We start from the raw sequence: 19550 nt of genomic DNA on the forward strand, positions 1-19550 counted from the left end.
TATTCATATACATTTACTTGTACTTGCTCCACCTAAAAAAACAGTACTGATGTATTGTCAGTATTGTTAGGAATCCCTGGTGGGAAGATACACGGATCCTGTGCAGACGCAGGCACGGATGATAGATGAGGCAGGCGAACAAACCAAAACGAGAGGCAAGGTCGTAGTCAAAAGGTGAAAGGCAAGTCGTAATCCAGGAAGTTCTTCGGTAGCAGACAGTCCAAGCGAGAGGCGAGGTGCAAAGTCGAAAAGGCAGAAGGGGAATCCAAAATCCAGAATAAACGAGGTACGGGGAAATACGCCAGGTAGAGCTCTCAAGGAGTAGACTCAATACCGAGCAGTGGGAAGCAGGTGAAGAGGGTTTAAATAGCAGTGCGCACCGCACAGTGAGTGTGCGCAGGTGGTTTAACTCGTGCGGCGGCGTTTGTTAATAATCACCCGCTGCTGGGGCTGATTAGCTCGCTTACGATTTGGTCTTGACTGTCTGGTGGTCGTGACAAGTATCAATGTCAGTGCCAGTATTAGCAAATTAGAAACAGAAATTGCAATTGTGTAGCCAGCAATAAAATCACCCTGGGAACAGGATAGTGAAAGGAAAGGAAAGGATAGTGTTTAGAGTAATGAACTGCTCAGATCTCAGCTAAAACTAAATTGCACAAGAATATATCATCTGTAGCATAAACAACTTGGATTGTAAAAAAAAAAAATCATACAAATTGACAGAACAGATATGATTTAATTTACTTACGTTTTCTAAAAAGAGAAGAACAAAACATTTTTGTAACTACTTGTCACCCTCAGGACTTGGTTGCTGTTGTGTGTATTTTTGGGGGAGTACAGTATAAAAAAAAATTCTACTATAAAAAAAAATATTATACATATGCATACAGTATATTCAGAGTCTAATCCCAATCATTAAAGACACAAACACAATTTAAAGACATTTCCATAAATTCTATATATATTTTTCTACTGCGTCTTATAAATATTATTATTGGATGCCATTAGAGTTGTGTTCATAACATTTATTTCACTAGGGACAACAACATCCAAGAACTGAATGTTTTGTGAATGCTAGCAATACCTACCTAAAAAAATTTGGTTTAACCCATCTTGTTAATAGGCAGCCTCCTGGCCATAAGACAAGCAGTCTCGAACCCCAGTCATTTGAGTGAACCGAGGGGTAGCTGCAAGGTGGAGATGGGGTGTAGGAGGAATGTTTGAGATAAATGCGAAGGGAGGTGTTGGAGTTCAGTATACTGTATGTAGCTAGTTTTATAATGCTGGTGATTAGGAACAGCTGTGTGAGATTGACTTGTCATTGTTATCCCTCCCGAACGTCTGTTAATATCTTACATAGTTTGCTAAAACTAAGGTTGCTGCTGGAAGAGGTGTTAGTAGGGCCAGCAGGGGGCACTCAACCTGTGGTCCACGTGGGTCCTAATGCCCCAGTATAGTGATGGGGACACTATACTATAAACAGGCATCGTCCCTCGAATGAGACGTAAAACCGAGGTCCTGACTCTCTGTGGTCATTAAAAATCCCAGGGCGTTTCTCGAAAAGAGTAGGGGTGTAACCCCGGCGTCCTGGCCAAATTTCCCATTGGCCCTTACCAATCATGGCCTCCTAATAATCCCCATCTATGAATTGCCTTCATTACTCTCTGCTCTTCTCCCCACTGATAGCTGATGTGTGGTGAGCGTTCTGGGGCACTATGGCTGCCGTCGCATCATCCAGGTGGATGCTGCACATTGGTGGTGGTGGAGGGGAGACCCCATTACCTGTAAAGAGCTGTGAGTGGAGTGTCCAGAAAAGCGCTATATAAGTGTAAGCAATTATTATTATTATTATTATTATTATTATTATTATATCTGGCAAGCCTTTTTGCATTTTATTTTGAGTTTCCTCTATATTTTGCTGCCGTAACATAACTTACAGCCATATGACGGCAACTCTATAATGCTGCTGATATAATTAAGTACAGTACATAGATGAAAGTGCCATGCAAGGGATTTGATAGGTGTTTTCTAAAAGCAAGCTAAAGGCTTTCACAAGTTATCCACCAGAGTCTACAAAAATGTAAAAATGTTTTAATTTCTGAGATAAATAACTGCGTCTGATCATTGTAAGCAATCTGGCCGGTCCCAAAATGATCAAATCCCTCAAATACCAAATATACTATAGATGGAAAAAGAAACATATTAGTCCTGTATCATTATTATTTCCTATATAGTGAACCCCTGAAGACATTTTTGCTGTTTGTTATTATTGGGTCAATTCATTTCCAGGCTGTATTTTTTATATCTAAATACTCTAATATTCTATTCCAGAATACTGTCTGTATAGGGCTTCAAATACTATAGTTGTGAATATTAGGTCAGTACGTAGACAGGACTTGATCATAATATACTGTAGTTACACTTGTGTGCTATGACATTACAGTATACAGAGTACACACGTATGCTGATGGAGACATTATTACTAATCTTGATTGTTTTTGATGTCTAAATTGTTTTTGATGTCTTGATGTGAAGTGTTTATAAATAAATATACTGTAGAAGGTATTATAAAAAACTAGGACATTGGTGAAACACAAAAATGAAAGACCTACAGAGCATTTTTTGAAACTCAAAAGTTTTGTTTGTAAAAAACTCAAAACAAAGCAAAGAGAAATAAAGGCCTCTTACTCACCTCCTGGACCTGGGGGTAACTGTTCTGTTGGACTGCCTGCCCATAGACTCGCGCCAGGGGCTCGACACTTGTGTTGCCAGTGCTGATGCCTTGCCCAGGGCACGACATCAGGCTCTGATGAGAAGCAACACGAGTGGAGCTCCCCAACACTCCTATAGAGGCAAAGTGACCAAAGCAATGTTTTAGTGAGTTGGAATATATGATTTAATTACATGGTCTGATAGGCATCACTGAAATGGACACAACAATATTAAAGTAATAATGTGATAATAGCCAGATTAGACTTAAAGCAACACACCAAATTGAGGCTCAGAAATTATACCAACAAATTGTTATGACTTAAAAAACATCACATCTCTCCCAAAGTTACACATTTGTTGACACAGAGTCTATCACAGTCTATCATCATGATCCAGAGTGACATTGACTACATTAGATTAGTTAAAGCTTGCATTCCCATCTGATATTATCATTCCTCTGTGGGCTAACTATCACATAATGCATCACATAACGCATAATTTAACAAAGAATCAAAGCTTAATAGTTAATTTTCCTCTGTTTTTCCTCAGAAAATAATAATAGGAGAAGAAATCACGTACAGTAGGTTGTGTTCATGCATGGGAATTTGACCAATTGGAATGGGATGTCTGTGTTTTGAAATTATCCTTCAGAGCCAGTCCTTGTTATCATTAGTGACATCTTAACCAATGGTGCAGCCGACTCACGTCTGGGGATTCTGGACACTCTGCGGGGCACTCGGGCCGGGGGTTTGGCAGCAGGAGGGGACACCACTATCAGCCTGTCCTCCTCAGGCTCACCAGGCCCTGCAAAACAAAGTCCGCATTTCTCAACACCCTTCACCTGTCAAAACCCACGACAGCAGACACACTGACACTCATGCCGAAGTACAAATGCCAAAATCAACTGAGAAAAATGTGGGCAGGTGTTATTCTTTATTTCTTTATCTCTAAATAAGACCCAGTAGGCAGCAATAATGAACAGCTACTGTGTTTTCAGTGGACAAAGACAGTTTTTTCACTCAAGAAAATGACTAGGAAATGCAGTAATCTAGTCTAGAAAAGAAAAAACTGAAACAGACTGCCCCATTCAAAACCTAAGCTGTAATGTTTAATTACTGTTCAGTTTTGCCCAGTCTCACGGCTGGTTTCTCAGCACACAATCAAACACACAAGCAAACACATTCAAACAAATGACAGGCCAGCAGCTCCAGCTGTCAGCACCTTGGTTGGGGCTGTCCTCCACTCTGGTAGCAGCCATCAGCTTTCTGGAGGGGATTCCAGCTAAGCGAGGCCTTGCTGCTAAAGGAGGGGAGTTATCGGACCTGCAGGCAAGACACAGAGACATAGAGGAGAAAAGTGAAAAAAAATCATAACAATCAGCACTGCTCTGACAGTTATCTTTACAGAGCTGGAACAGAGCTGTCAATTTTGTGATCCCCAACCCCACAGGCAACAATGTTGTGATGTCCACCGCGCCCTCCACAAAGTTTTATCTGTACAAAAAACATTGTAAATATAGGACACTCTCTGTCAGTGAGACATTAAAAAATCACCATGTTCACAGCCCTGCTATGGAGCATGTAAAAGCCACTAAAGAAAAAGATGCCAGCATGATCCACAAGCAGACAACTTCATCATTCTGAATATGTTAACTAACTCAAACCTGAAGAAGCCTCCACAGCCGAAACTTTGTGTTTTCTTTCTTCTCTTTTCAGCATGGAATAAATCTATTAGTTGTTCCTTTGAAGCCTACGCATGCTGACGCAGCTGAACTATGTTAACTGTTGCTTTTGGGTTTTGGGTTTTTTTGTTTCAGCTTTTTTTGTAGGCGTTGTTATTTGTAAAGGTGGCGTGTGTCTGTGGGCCATGAGCTGTTGTGGACTGACCCGGCTTTGATGCCATCGAGGAAGTTGTGTGGGGGTGAGCTGAGCAAGTCTTGCTCCTCTGCCACAGTGTACTGCAGGAACCTGAGGGAGTTCGGCCTCTGAAGAACACAAAAGACACAAGCCTTTAACATTCCTTCTCAGTTCCTAACCCAGCTGGGCTCTCACTGCCAGTGCATTCGCACAGCTTATTGTACTTTTTGTGCAAAGCAAAATAGAAAAGACTTGGGAATTAAACCTTGAAACCTCCTGAAGAACATAACCAAATAAAACTACACAAGCAAGCTCTTATCCCTTCCTTTTTCTGCACATTTAAATGATGATATGTGGGTTAGAAAGGCCCTGGTGTGTTCTGACCTCCTCGTAGTCCACTGCCTCCTCTTCTCCATAAACCTGCAGGGTAGTTTCCATTGGGCGCTCCAAGGGGCGCCCTGTCTGGCCGGCCTTTCCGGAGTCCCTGGGCATGCCCTGGGCCCTGTCGGGCAAGGGCTTGGTGCCTCTAGAGATCGGGGGCACGGGTTTAATCCCACTGAATACACAGCGGCAGGTTGTGGAGCACATCTGAGAGGCTCTGAGGAGCTCTGGGAAGGTCCTTCCCTGGGCTTCACCTGAAGAACACAGACAGGGCTTACACATACTGTCTGAACATAACGTTCTGAGAAGAAACTATATTTCCACTTCACCTTTAAGAAGAATAAAGGGTGAGGACTGCTTGTCTACTGTGAAGGCTGTAGTGGTTAGTCAGGATGGCAGTCTTCCTAACAAGTTGCCATTGTTGCTAAAACACTACATCAAGTCCCCTGCTCTTTCACCACATGGAAGTCAAGTTGTGCAAATCAACCTGACTGTAACCACTACCAGTCTTCCACCTCTCTCTCTGTCAGAAGGGTTGGTGGGGCTCAGGAACTGCATGTCCGAGTCCTCTCCACCACTGTTCTGTGACATCCTCAGGAGCCCTTTCTTCCCTGAAACCTGGGGCTGGCAAGGCTCTGGGATAACTGGGTGGGGGAAGCAGAGTTGCTGGGGTTAACAAAAACAAAACCCACCTGTATTCTGGCCAGAATCTACTGCAAATGAGTTTGCTTACTCTGAAGGAGCTCCTTGGGGTTTTCTCGGTGAATCTGGAGATATCATCACCTTGTGAGCTTTTGTCACCTGATGATCTACTGCCTTACAGAACCAAAACTTCACACCCAATACTCAAAACTCTGTCACGCCATCTGTTGGTGTGTTGGTACAGCTGGAACTGTAATGTGTACAGTAATGTGAACTGGCATGGCCACACCTCAGAGTTCAATAAATCCTGGGTTGTGCTGTTATCTCTAGCGCGGCTTGATTTGTGCCCATTGTCTACAGATCAGTTCACAAGTCCTTGAGAGTTCTAAAGGTCTTTGAAACAGATTAGTTGTTATTAGTTATAATAACATTTCTTTTCAATGCTGCTGAAGAATCCTGGATCATGGATAAAAAGGTAAGTTTATTTTTGTTTTGTACAGTTACGAAGGTCGGATGTCAGAAAGAAATAGTATCAAGTCTGTAATAAATCCCCCTTTACAGGCCATGAGAGAGTTTTTGTTACCAGTGAGCTTTTGTACAGTATGTAACTCTGGTACCAGTCCCTGTTATCATTAGTGACATCTTAACCAATGGTGCTGCCGACTCACATGTGGGGATTCTGGACACTCTGCGGGGCACTCGGCCCGGGGGTCTGGCAGCAGGAGGGGACACCACTATCTGCCTGTCCTCCTCAGGCTCAGCAGGCCCGTTAGAATAGATCAGTTGCTGTCCCACTACACTCACATCTGAGGTCACCCCTGCAAAACAAGGTCAAAATATCTCAACACCCTTCAGAAATGTCACCCTTTTCACCAATCTCACAACACCACAGCCCACAGTAGCAGACACACTGACACTCGCACCAACCTCAACAAAAGGAGGGCAAATGCAAGAACCGACTAAGAAGTAAAATAGGCAAGTTCTTTATTTCTTTATCTCTTAAACTCTAAATGAGTCCCAGCAGACAGGAAGTTTCAACCTCTACTGTCCTGTACTGCTCAAACCTAGAGCTGTACTGATTAGGTTACTTTCCATTTTGCCCAGTCCCACAGATGGTTACTCAGCACACACTCATACACACAACCAAATACATTCAAACAAATGACAGGCCAGCAGCTCCAGCTGTCAGCACCTTGGTTGGGGCTGTACTCCACTCTCGAAGCAGCCATCAGCTTTCTGGAGGGGACTCCAGCCAAGCGAGGCCTTGCTACTGATGAAGGGGAGTTATCGGACCTGCAGGCAAGACACAAATGGAGACACAGTGGAGAAAAGTGAAAAAATGATAAACACTGCTCTGTCATCTTTACAGAGTTGGAGCAGTGTTGTCAACTGTGTTCACTCCCTTGCCAAGTTCACAGTCCTGCTTTGAAGCACATAAAACCACAAAAGATGCAAGCTTGGACAACAACAAGCTAATTTGATCAACACTCTTCACTCCAGCCCTCACAAAAAAACAGAAAAGATGTTTCTAAAAGTAGTAGGCTACCTGTGTGGCAGTAAGCAAAAACTGAGTAACAAGTTTGGAAAACGAGCTTCAGTGCACTGTTTATAAAAGCCACAACCGTCTTAAGCTGTAAGGGCAGCATTTTAATTGCTCTGAATGTGTCTGCAATGTGTATATTTCTGAGGGCCGTGTGTCATGGACAGACCTGGGTTGGGCGTTTGGCGGCACAGGCTTGATTCCATTGGAGAAACAGCGAGAACGCACGAGCGTGGCTTTAGTTAGCACAGGGCAATTCTCAAGGGCTTCACCTGAAGGACACAGTAGGAAAGGCATTCATGAAAAATAAAAAAAGCAACTAGATCACATTTATTTTCTAACCACTTTATTTAATTTAGTGTTGCAGATAGCACGCCAGGAAGTGAGCCAGTGCTCACCACTGTACCACCAGCTGGAAGGAAAACTAAAAGATACTCCAGAAGCAGGGTTGAGAAACATTGCTTTAATACTGATCAGTTACAAATATCAGTCTCTGAAGAGGAATAATCTTACTCCCTAGCTTGCTGCCAAGTTCAGAACAAGCTGCTACTGTATTTTGCCATGACAGAGTTTGGGACAGGGGAGAAGAAATAGAGGCAGCAGAGGGCAGATGCATTGAAAAGCCAGGAATCAACAAAACAGGTGACCACACAAACACCAATAATGGGAATCAGTGCACATTGGCAAAGCAGGTTAATCCCATCAAAGCTCTGTTAATTTAGTCTTAATTTCAATTTATCTTGATCACATCCTCAGCTCTGACAGGGACAGCAGAAAATCTTTTTGTTCAGCAACTGCTAATCATGCAAGACCTCTCAATGTGCCTGGTGTTTCATGCATATAGCACTGCACACCCACAACCCACTTCACCTCCTCCAGCCCTGCCAACATACTGCATGTTACTGACACAGACTACTCCCTACCAGGAGCACATGTCTTTTTCCTCACACAAGGAGGGAAATGTACTTCACTTTCCTTTACCACACCATGGACAGAAATGTTTGGAATGATTTTGGTGGAGTTAATGCAAGCCTAAATTACTCCTTTTTCTCTGGATTCAGAATTAGCTAAAGAATTCAAAATAGACTGTATACACACTGATAACTACAGTTCTCAACTCATTACTCAGCCTGAAATTAATAGTCTAGAAAGTCTAGAAATAAATCAGGTACTTACCAATGCATTTGGCACGTTTGGCATTTTTCTGACTTATATTAATTGTTCTAGTGAACTGCAGGTCTTTCTCAGAGGAGCCAGTCAGTTGGGGAGACCGGGGATCTCTGTCCATCTGAGAGGCAGGAACAATGAAGTTCTTAGTGCTTGTTAATGCTTAATGTATGATTTCCAGAAAAACAGCAGTTTTTGTAGCAAATGCATGTTTTATTAATTTACATATTTTATCATTTCCATGTACTGTAATTGAATCTGAATATCCTTAAATATTTTATGTAGAAAGAGTGCAAGAGACATTTAAAACATGTAGATCAGTTTTAGTTACTATGTTGACAGACAGCTGATATAGTGATAATTTGTATTCAATTTAAGTACAGTTCTCAGCTCATCATCTCCACTTTCATTTCTTTGGAGAACATGAACCTGAGGACTCAAGAACAGTAGAAGCTTATGTAATCTCCTTCTCTTCCAAGGAGTCCAAACAGTAAAATCCTGTTTGCTTCAATAACATGTCCAAATTTGGACAGTGATATCACTGGATCCAGTCTACTTACTTAACACAGTTTTCATTACAAACTATTCTGATTTGCTACTTTAAAAATGACAAGTATTAAAACTGACACTCAAGCAAAACTCCTCAAAGAGTTGTGATGTGTTATATGTACTCAACTCAAGCATTACAATAGTAACATCGCATATTGACAGATGTAATGGAATGTATAAATCAAACACGAAAAATATGGGATTACAAACATTCAGACCTGTATAGACTGTCCTAAATCTCTTCTTAATGATTTCATAAACCAAAATGCAGCAAACTCTAAGCAGGCAGTTCTATTCTATAATTTACAACTGGAGAAGCAGTAATAGGGGGCTGTAATTACTGCTAACATTATCTATTTGCTGATTTGTACTTGCAGAGTTTATAAGCAGCATGTTTATAAAAGATGAATGTTAATGCAACTCAGCTCCTTGATGATTTTAAAAAAATATTAGACATACAGATTGTAATCTGAAGAACAAAGAGAAGCCACCCCTAACTGTATATAGATCCCATTTCTAGCTGCTACTTCAAGGAGCCCAGATTGGGCCTTAAGACACCTAACTAGGAATCCTGTTGAAAGCACCCACAGCTCTCCAAAGTAACAAGCAGCCCAGCCATTTTATTGAAGCATCAATACCACGGCATGTTTCAAGAATTAATTCTCTTTTAGTTTCAAGTTGTGGCTCTTTTGCTACAAAAACTGCTTGACCCTATCTATCTACACTCCTTGGATTTTTAAAAACTAGAATATCTCTCACATCTTTCATTTTTATGGATTTACCAATCGACTGAACTATAAAAGTCTGAACATTTAATTACCTAATGTAAGTTTAGAGGTACTGTATAGTGAATACAAATGAATGCAGTATTATAAATGAGATTTTACTCCTGTTGCAAACCTTATGTATTGCTTCAATGCTGAAGGGAGTAAGCTACACACTTCTTGTTTTATACCCAAACATTTTGTTTGTAATTTTATTGTTCTAATTAACATGAAAAAATCATCATAAACACCCAGATGCCTATATTACAATCCTGTCTGGCGATTGATATTACCTATGTGATATGTATACCGATTATTAATCTTTATTTTACATAGCAGTTTTCAGAAAACATTGTTTCTTAGGAAAGTGCACATTCAGGAGAGATCATTGTACCAAATAAATCAATATACAGAAGACAACATGCAGAATACATCATAAGATCTATGTGACTGCCAGGGTCTTAAGGTCAGATCTGAAAACAGACTACAAGGTGAGACTACTAGAAAGCCTTATCATGCACTGTTCATAATCTGGTAGAGAGGACAAAAACTTGGCAATATCAGAAGAAAAGACAGTGTGATCAGGGAATTAATTTATTGGGACCATAAAACATAAGAAAAAAAGGTACTTTGAAGTCTGAAAGAAATTCAGTAGAGATACGGATTGTGCATACAGAGTATGTACTGTATTTCATGACATGGGTGACGTTTTCTAGAAGAACTGGCACAAGAAGAACTAGACAGAACTGGCTACTAGATGTTTAACGGGAAAGATGTATTTTCTTAATACGATGTGTGGTTCTGGTGTAAAAAAAACGTCTTACAGTAGGTGAATAAAGTAAGCACACATTCAAAAGTAACAAGACCAGTGCTCGAATTCACACCCCACTGTTTTTTTATATCGTTTTTGGGTATGTTTGTATTTCTATTGATAAAAATATGAATGAAGATACTGCTTCGCTTGAAAAAAACGTTTCTGTTGCTCCGATCCTCGGACAGTGATGCGTTTGCGACTTCCATCTCTTACAGGCGGTCGCATCGGTTCACCACGTGCTGGAAAGCGTCGCTACACCCCCATGCCCTCCCACAAGTTTGTACAAATCTTGAACTGTACAAATTTACATCTTCATTGATATACACATCGATTTTTATCAAACGAATTCGTTGCTTTCAGGATAGTTAAACGGGAGCTCATTCTGGTGCTCTCATGCTTCTTCCTCTGCATACCTTCTGCACAAAGTAGCGTGTAGAAGGGCACCGTTTGCACGACATTTTACTGAAGCTGGTCGTAACGGAAAATCGACAGATTTCCGCGGACACCCAATGTAAAAAAACAGTATTTTTTACCACTTTGGTTACACAGTGTAGAAACAAGCAGTCCAATTCAGAAAATACACTTCGCCTGATCTTTACCAAGTTGCAGGGTTGCAAATGCGCAGTAACCGCACAAAAATAAAACTCTGTCGCTGCCATGCAAGTTTTTTTTCTGCACCATAGTTTACTGTTCTTGTGTTACACGCACGTCATATTAATTTACTTTAAAAATATTATACCAGACTATTTCTAACTAATAGAAAAATAGTGAAACACTAATGTTATACCAGATAAAGTCTCAATGAAAGCAACTTCTCTTAAAGGGTACTGTAACTACTCCTAAAATCTATAGGTACCTTTCTGCTTTGCTGCGGTATTCCTAATCCGGGAAGGTTTTGCTGCAATAGTTTGCCACTCTCTTGACCATTACTACCGGGCGTACAATACGTTTTTTTTATATATTTTATATATGCCCTGACGAAGAGAATGAGCTAAAGCAATAACCTATGAGAAACTACGATCATTTTAACCCCTTGAGCAATCCGTCACTCTCTCAGTAATAATGCAATTGTGAGTTCAGAGATGACGCGCTGATCGCTGCGTGGCGCTTTACAGATTGAGCACGTGACCTATATAAAACGCGATCTGCGAAAATGACGTTCAGGTTAATTGAAAACAAATGCTCCGGTGAAACAAATATTTTACCCGAAGATTAAACATTATTAATAGAAATAAAAATAAATTTGCAACTTTGGAATTTGGAAAATGCAATTCCAATTACAAAATCCGACCTCGTTCATCTTTTTTGTGGAGCTAGAGTCGCGTTTTGAGATGAAGAAGGTGGAGGAGCTGCCACTGCGGTGAATGTTTCAGTGAGGAGGAGTGGGAGATTGTTCTTCTTTGCATTGCTTCTTGACTAAAAAAAAAGTTGCAAATCTGTTATCTCGGTGTAACACTATCGATGCTCCACCCTCGTGATTATTCCCGTACTGCAGTTCCACCCCTTCGGAAACGTTAGGTTTGAGCAACTTGCTCATCAACACTGTGCTCACTCATGTCTCCCACCGCAACAGAATGACGCGTGAGGACTCCTTTGCTTTTGAGGCGAGTACGGTTGCCAGCCGACCCTTGTGACCCAGAAAGTCCCGCATTTGAACATTAAAGTGTCTCCTGTTGGAAGAGGTACTGATATTTGCAGCCCTGGCAATATTGCATGTTAAAATATATCCCGTTAAACTCAGTTCAACCATGACCTAAGACTCCACTATGGAAATAAGACTGAAAGAAGAAGGCACTAGCTTTCTTGGGGTAGTTTTTAATGCTTCTGCATTTTAATTTTGTATTGATGTGTGTAAAATGTTACTTTGTTCAGTAGATCTTAATTTATCCATAACAATCACCTATCCTACTCTTAGAGCTTTTGTACATAATTTATTAAGAGAATTTTAGCTGGTAATTCCAAACTTTGAAGTCAGTTTAGTGTGTTTCCAAAGTTATATCCTGCACCAAAATGGATGACAACACATGAAAGGAAATGCAGGTCTTTTCAACCCCTTCTTAAAAGACAAAGCCCAGTTTACATTTTGTATGAGCCTGGTGCTTTCAAGAGTTAAACAGTTTCTTGTACTCCTTGTTTCAAACATGTTTGGCTGAAGGCTTCATGCCACTCCTGTCATTCGGCTGAGAAGGGTGTTCTGATCATGGGCAGTCATGGCTTCGTAGCTGGACAGTTCCAGTGTGAAGGTGGCAGTGCCAGATGTCAGAGCGCAAAGGACTGTGCAGTAACCCTGTGAGAAAGATGAACAAAAGAAAAGTCATTTTTGTAAAGAAATGCTCACTCCAATCACACTCCATTGTTTCCTGATGAATACTTTGTTAAACATGTTTTTAAACAACAAAGCCCATATTGTAATGAAACCTGAAAGACAGACAAGCTTAAATGTTCTATAAAAAATATAAACATTTATTCTGTCACTAAAAACCCCGTCTTTTGGCCCGTCTATTCATCGATAAATTTGAATAGATTAAGACTAAATTGCAGCAATAAACATTTAATATAGCATTTGATATTTGAGTTGTATTTTTAAATCAAATTGAAAGAAACCAAACTGATTTTGTTGTTAGCATATTGGTCTAACAAAGCCAATTGTAAAAAACAGCACAACACTTCTAACCTCTATGTATTGTGCCCTGGGCTACTCAGAACATTAAACAATTGCATCTTTAATTTCTGTCTTGCAATAAGCAATGACTTTTCTTTCTACATATATTTCTCTCATGTTTTCTTTCATCGGTTTATTCATTTTGGGGACTACTTTCTAGAAATGAGCCTTCCATCATGATTTCAAACGGGTTGAATCAGGAAATGGCTGCATATGTAGAAAGCACATGGACAAACAAGTAAAATTGCAGCTTTTTAGAAGCTTTTTTGACAGTGCACCTACACATCCACATCATCATTTGATGATGATGATGTTATCCGGTCAGTCGGATCCGACTCTCGGCGATTCTATAGGCCATCTCTCGCCACGCTTTCCGGTCTTGGACTTTCCCTTTCAGCTGTTCTATACCTAAACCAGTGTCCGCTTTGTTGGCGTCGAGCCACCGCGTTCTTTGGTGGCCTCGTCTTCTTGTTCCACTGACCATTCCAAGCATATTTGCTTTCTCCAATTGCCGGAGCCTGGTGATCTTTCCCTAAGCAAGATTTCTGGCTTGATGCACTCCAGAACCTCTTTATTGGTGACCCTTGCTGTCCATGGTATCCGTAACAGTCTTCTCTAGCACCAATAGCTTGAAAGCATCCATCCTCTTTCGGTCAGCTTTTTTCAGGGTCCAGCTTTTACACCCATACATCATCATTTAACACTACCTAATTCAAGCTGAGTAGTTCAGAACCTCTCTTCAGCTGTGTATACACCATAAATATGAAATACTCCTTACCTTAGTTAATTAGACAGCATAACATATGAAAGTATAATTCTAGAGGACTTATAAAATGTACAGAATGTACATCACTATTTCAAACACGTCAGTACAAATTGACACCATAGCACCAGAACTTGATCTCCACTACTGACTCTTAAGAAGTTAAATGAAAAGTTGTTCAAAACAAAAGATATGTAAACAACCAGAGTTTATGCAAACTGTAGTGCTTAAAAATAATGCTTCAAGGTGAGCCTTCACATACATGACTTTATTATTGCAATATCAAATGGGATAAACATTTTTGGGACATTTTGTCATGCTATAGTACACATCCTCTATATTGGAAACCATTCTTGGTATCAGAATCTGAAACTGACCCAAATAATGGTGCTTCAATAACCAGAAAAAACTGCCTGTCACTGATAGCCCAAATCCATTTAAGAGCCCCGTTACCTTGGAGATAAGCACTTTGTATTCCATTCTCCACTGCCTCTTTCACATCCAAAGGAAGCTGCTCTTCCACACTGTCCTCAAAGCTGATGGCAGGGGCAGCAGTGGAGCTACCCTCTGCACAGGGGCTCACTCCCAGCTCAACTGTCACTAGGTGTCAGGTCTAGGTGTCAGTCTAGTCCAGTGTGTCTGACAGAGGAGAACAACGACACTCAGGAATAGTTTCAGAACAGCAGGCTCTGCAGCAGATTAGAATGGGTCAAGCTTCTGTAGAGGGTAGGGAAATGAAAAAAAAACGAAAGCATTTTCTACTAACAGACACAGAAAAAAGAAACAATCCATACTTTCATAAATATTGGCTGGAATGAACACCAGGCAGAAATGCTGACACGTGATTTGGGACACCTAAAAAAACTGCAGTCATTTTGCAGAACACACATCCTACAGTATATCCTTGTGAAGAGGAATTGTGACATGTTATCAATGATGAGCCCTCTAAGAAACTGATGACCACTGATATACAGCACAAGCAATTGTTACCTGTCAAAGTGAAGATATTACTGGCATATTGTGCCGAGGTGTGAATGTGATACCTGTAGTGGAAACCGACTGCAAGATGGTTTCCCTGTAGGCCACCTGTAGTGGTCCAAGGTGAGTCTCAATGCCATATTCTCTTCTTATTCGATCATGAATGATCTCAATGTGTAACTCCCCCATTCCACACAGTACACTCTTTGAAAGAATAAGGCAAATTAATTTGACAAAACAGTAGAAATTAAGGTGCTGAATTACAACAGTTAGCTGTACCAAGGTGCTATTGCTTGCGTTGTAACAACTTTGGAGTCTGCAGGGCACTTGTGTCCTGCTAATGCCTTAGCCCTTCCTTAACAACATCAAAAGACTATGGTCGAAAATTAGTTTATGTTTACTAAATAACTAGGCATGAACTCCCATCTCTTCTCACTTATGGTCATAACTGGATCTTAATCCCACTTAGGCTCATATAGATAATAAATTAATCCTTCTGCACATCCAATCACACATTATACAAGGATAGCATACACCCCTGAGTAAGGGCCCCTTAACCCCCACTGCTCCAGGGGTGCTTTATACTGTAAATGGCTGACACTGCGCTCGAGCCTCAAGCTTCTCTCCCAGTCCGTGTCTCATGGAGAGCAAGTTGGAGTATGCAAAAAGACAAATCCCTTATACAAGAAGTTGAATATGGCCAATAAAGTGATCTTTTCTTATAAATGGCCAACCGTAACTGAATTTCCTTGAGTGGAACATAAAAATGAGTTTGTTAGATACCCATCATTTACTGTATCATTGAATTCTGCATCAATTAATCATTCAGGTTTATCTGAGCTATAGAAAGACAGACAACTCCACACTAGACATATCAAAGGAAGGTGTGCACATTATCTTTACTCTTTTTCTACAAGCTGAAAACATGGGAAAATAATGCCTTAACTTTCAGGCTGGGGTCTTCACTTTGCAGGCCAGTCAGGGCATGCTCCAAGTCTTCCAGAGGAGCCAAAACAAAGCCTTTTAGCTGGGTCTGAATGCACCTTAAACCCAAACTCTGCTCACTTTATTAGTAGAGGGCAACACAAAAAAAAATGTATGTAAATTTGATTAAAAGAGAGCTTTTAATGAAAGTCATTGCTTAGTAGTGTCAGGGAACCAATCAGCAGAATAAGAGGATCCTTATGCAGAACCACAAATCCTGTATAATGTGGAGTAGCACAGGGACAAATCCAAACACATAATCCAGGGACTTAGTCAATTGGAGAAGCACTGAGTCCAGTAACTAGGGAAATCCCAGAAAGACAATCCAAAAAACAAAATCCAAAGAGAATGGTCAAACAGGCAGGAGCGAAGATTAGGAACCAGCAGATCAATCAAAAAATTTAGAAACACACAAGAGGATACTTTGGGAGGCTTCTCAATAGGGAGCATAAATTGGCGTGAGGGAACTTTAAATACTAAAGGGAAAGGGACGTGGTTGGATAATTGGTCTGGGAGGGAGAATTTATGGAACCTGGTGCATGTGGGAATGTGATGGGTTCAATTAGGAATGAGATTGTGAAACAGTGGGTTTGGGAATGTCTATGGTCTATGGTAATGGTCTATGTGAGGGAGAGTGTGGGGTGTGACATTTAGCATGTCCTCTTTTTGAGACCTAAAACATCGGTCTGACTGGGATTTATTAAATTCCCAAAATTTTCATTTTTTGGATTTTGTTTTGCTTGTTACTCAGACTGTGAAAGAAACATAGGTCTACATATTTTCATTAGTTCCATGGATTACCGGTAGATGTTTTGAACTTACACGCAGCGTAGCTTGAAAAAGTTTTTGTGTGTGTGTGGCTGTTTTTATGATAGATAGATACCTTATTGATCCCGTGAGGGAAATTGCAGTGCAACAACAGCTTTACACAGTCAACACAGCCACAGTGTAACAAATGATACAATAATAATAATAGTTCAATACATACAATACAATCAGTACAGTGAGGGTGCACTAAAAGAGCTACTCACAGTCCGGACACACAAAGAACAAACTAGAACAGAACAGTAAGCAGAAAAATTGTATCACACATATGAATATACAGTAAATATAGATGTAAATATAGATATAGATATAAATATAAATGTATTGCACGGGTCCCTGGCATGTATTGCACAAAAAACGGATGTAAACGGGAAAAGAAAATAAAGAGAACAGATGTAGCAGTAGATGTGTAGATGCGTTCAGTCCAGAAACAGGTCACTGTCAATGTTGCCTCTGCTCAGACACAAGGTGGATGCATTGTACAGTCTTATAGCAGAAGGCAAGAATGACCTCCTGTAGCGCTCCCTGTCGCACCGTGGATGAATCAGTCTATTGCTGAACGTGCTCTTCATTTCTACAAGCCTGTCATAGAGGGGATGGGAGATGTTGTCCATGACAACATGATTCTCCTCTCAGCCACTACCTCCAAGGGGTCCAAGTCAGACCGTATGACAGAGCTTGCTCTCCTGATGAGCTTGTTCAGCCTTTTTGAATCCACTGCTCTAATCCCAGGGCCCCAGCATACCACTGCGTAGAAAATGGCGCTCGCTACCACTGACTGATAGAACATATGTAGCATCTTACTACATAAATTGAAGGACCTGAGCTTCCTCAAGAAGTAAAGTCGGCTCTGTCCCTTCTTATAGATGGCCTCGATGTTCTTAGACCATTCCAGTCTATCGTCGATGTGCACTCCCAGGTACTTGTATGAGTCCACCATCTCCACGCCACTCCCATGGATGTAGACAGGAGTAGGTTTGACCTTTTTCCTCCTGAAATCTACCACCAGTTCCTTTGTCTTTGTTACATTCAGTTCCAAGTGGTTCACCCCAGACCACTCCACAAAGCTGCTGACCAGTCCTCTGTACTCCTCCTCCTGCTCACCCTTGATACATCCCACAATTGTAGAGTCATCTGAGAACTTCTGCAGGTGGCATGACTTTGAGTTGTGCTTAAAGTCCGAAGTATAGGAGGGTGAAGAGGAATGGAGAAAGAACTGTCCCTTGAGGTGCCCCTGTGTTACTCACTACCTGTTCAGACACACAGTTCTGAAGTCTCACAGACTGTGGTCTGCCTGTCAGGTAGTCAGTGATCCACGAGGTCATGGAGGGATCGACTTGCATCTCCTCCACCTTCCTCCTTAGAAGTAAGGGCTGGATGGTATTGAGGGCACTGGAGAAGTCGAGAAACATGATCCTTACAGTGTCACCAGCCCTGTCCAGGTGTGAGTATGCCCTTTGCAGCATGTAGATGATCGCATCCTCCACACCAACTCTGGGGTGGTAGGCGAACTGTAGGGTTTCTCATGGCCATGAGAAATAGCAATGTTTAATTTGTTTCATTATATTTCAAAATGTTTCGTTAAAATGTATCATTTTTGCAACCAATGGACTTCTCCTAAGTTATGATGTCTTCATTTTTTCCTCAGATGTGAAGACTTCTGTTGTTTTAAAAAGAAAAAAAAACTTTACATTTAAAATAGGGTTATATTTTAGTTTTTTCCATGTTTGCCAATATGGAAGAGAAATAGCAACCCTGCAACTGTTCCATAGTTCAGTAAGAAGTTTAAAAATAACTAGAGAGTTTAAATTGATTTTTGATAAGAAAAAGTAATAAAGATTCATTACATTGGAGGCATGTGTCAAGTGTCGATTCATTAAAAAAATGAAAAACTTTCACAACCCAAAGCAAGGCTGGGAAAGGTCAGAGGACTTGCCTCGTGTGTAAAACACTTAGTTGCAGCATTCTAGGTATTGTCGTTTAAATGCTATTGGCTTATGAGCAGCATCCCACTGCATAGTGCCACATTAAATAAAACCAAGAAAAAAAGAGATTCACACCACAAGGCTGTGTCTGTCTGTCAGCAGTATTGTGTACAGTATATAGTTGACTCTTACCTGAATGAAAACAGGACATAAAGAAAGGGTTTCAGAAATCAATCAAAGCTTTATTCCCTGCTTACAGGCTAGATAACTGGAGACTACTTTGAGTTTGTTTCAATGCTGTTCTGACTTCCTGTGGTCATATGCGGGTTGTTTGCACGAACCCATATTAAGCAGTATTTCTCCCAGTGTGAATGTACAGTATGTACACAGCGGTCCCGCAGTGTTCCAGTTAGTTACGCACTATGGTAACAGTCAGGTATACCTTAAAACTCTGGGCTTTATTCCATAAAAAACATGTACATTCCATGCAAATTGCAAGGGGTTTGATAAATGTTATCAATTTCTTGCAAACATTTTCTTTGAGGGCATTTTTGACAACATTCTCCCTCAGGGCAATGCAGTGTATATAACCCAAGCTATAGATTTGCGTTAGGGTTAGGGTTCAGATTGCTTCAGAGTTTCCACAATCTTTCACTCATTTACATGCAAAATATCCTTCACTCAATCAAAATATACTTCTGAAGGGACCACGCATCCAAGCCAAACTGAAGAGAACATACTGTATCAACAATGGTAAGATTCGGTTTTTGGACAAGTATACTGTTATTGGAAAGTTTGTGTTGAATGGTGTTTACACAAGAGATCTATTGAATCAGTCAAAAGAAAATAGCCAGATACTTTCTGGGATTGAAAGGAATTTCCTAAGTTGACAGGTTAAAAGAACTCTCGGAAGGACCCATTCAAGTATTCCAAATCTTCAAAGGCATTGATAGACAGAGTTAACGCCATAGACATCTTCATAATAAAC

General features: G+C 40.7%; 1 long non-coding RNA gene across 1 annotated transcript; it reads right to left on the reverse strand.

Annotated features, from left to right (window-relative positions):
- Positions 1-7303: 7303 nt before the first annotated feature.
- LOC138237855 (uncharacterized) lies at positions 7304-11369 on the reverse strand. The gene is made up of 3 exons (XR_011189166.1): positions 11282-11369; positions 8308-8419; positions 7304-7403 (listed from the first exon to the last, which is right to left on the reverse strand). It is a non-coding gene; the product is annotated as an uncharacterized lncRNA (long non-coding RNA).
- Between the last annotated feature and the right edge of the window lie 8181 nt (positions 11370-19550).

Source organism: Lepisosteus oculatus, chromosome 3 (assembly GCF_040954835.1).
Source record: "Lepisosteus oculatus isolate fLepOcu1 chromosome 3, fLepOcu1.hap2, whole genome shotgun sequence".
In the NCBI taxonomy this organism is placed as follows: Eukaryota; Metazoa; Chordata; class Actinopteri; order Semionotiformes; family Lepisosteidae; genus Lepisosteus; species Lepisosteus oculatus.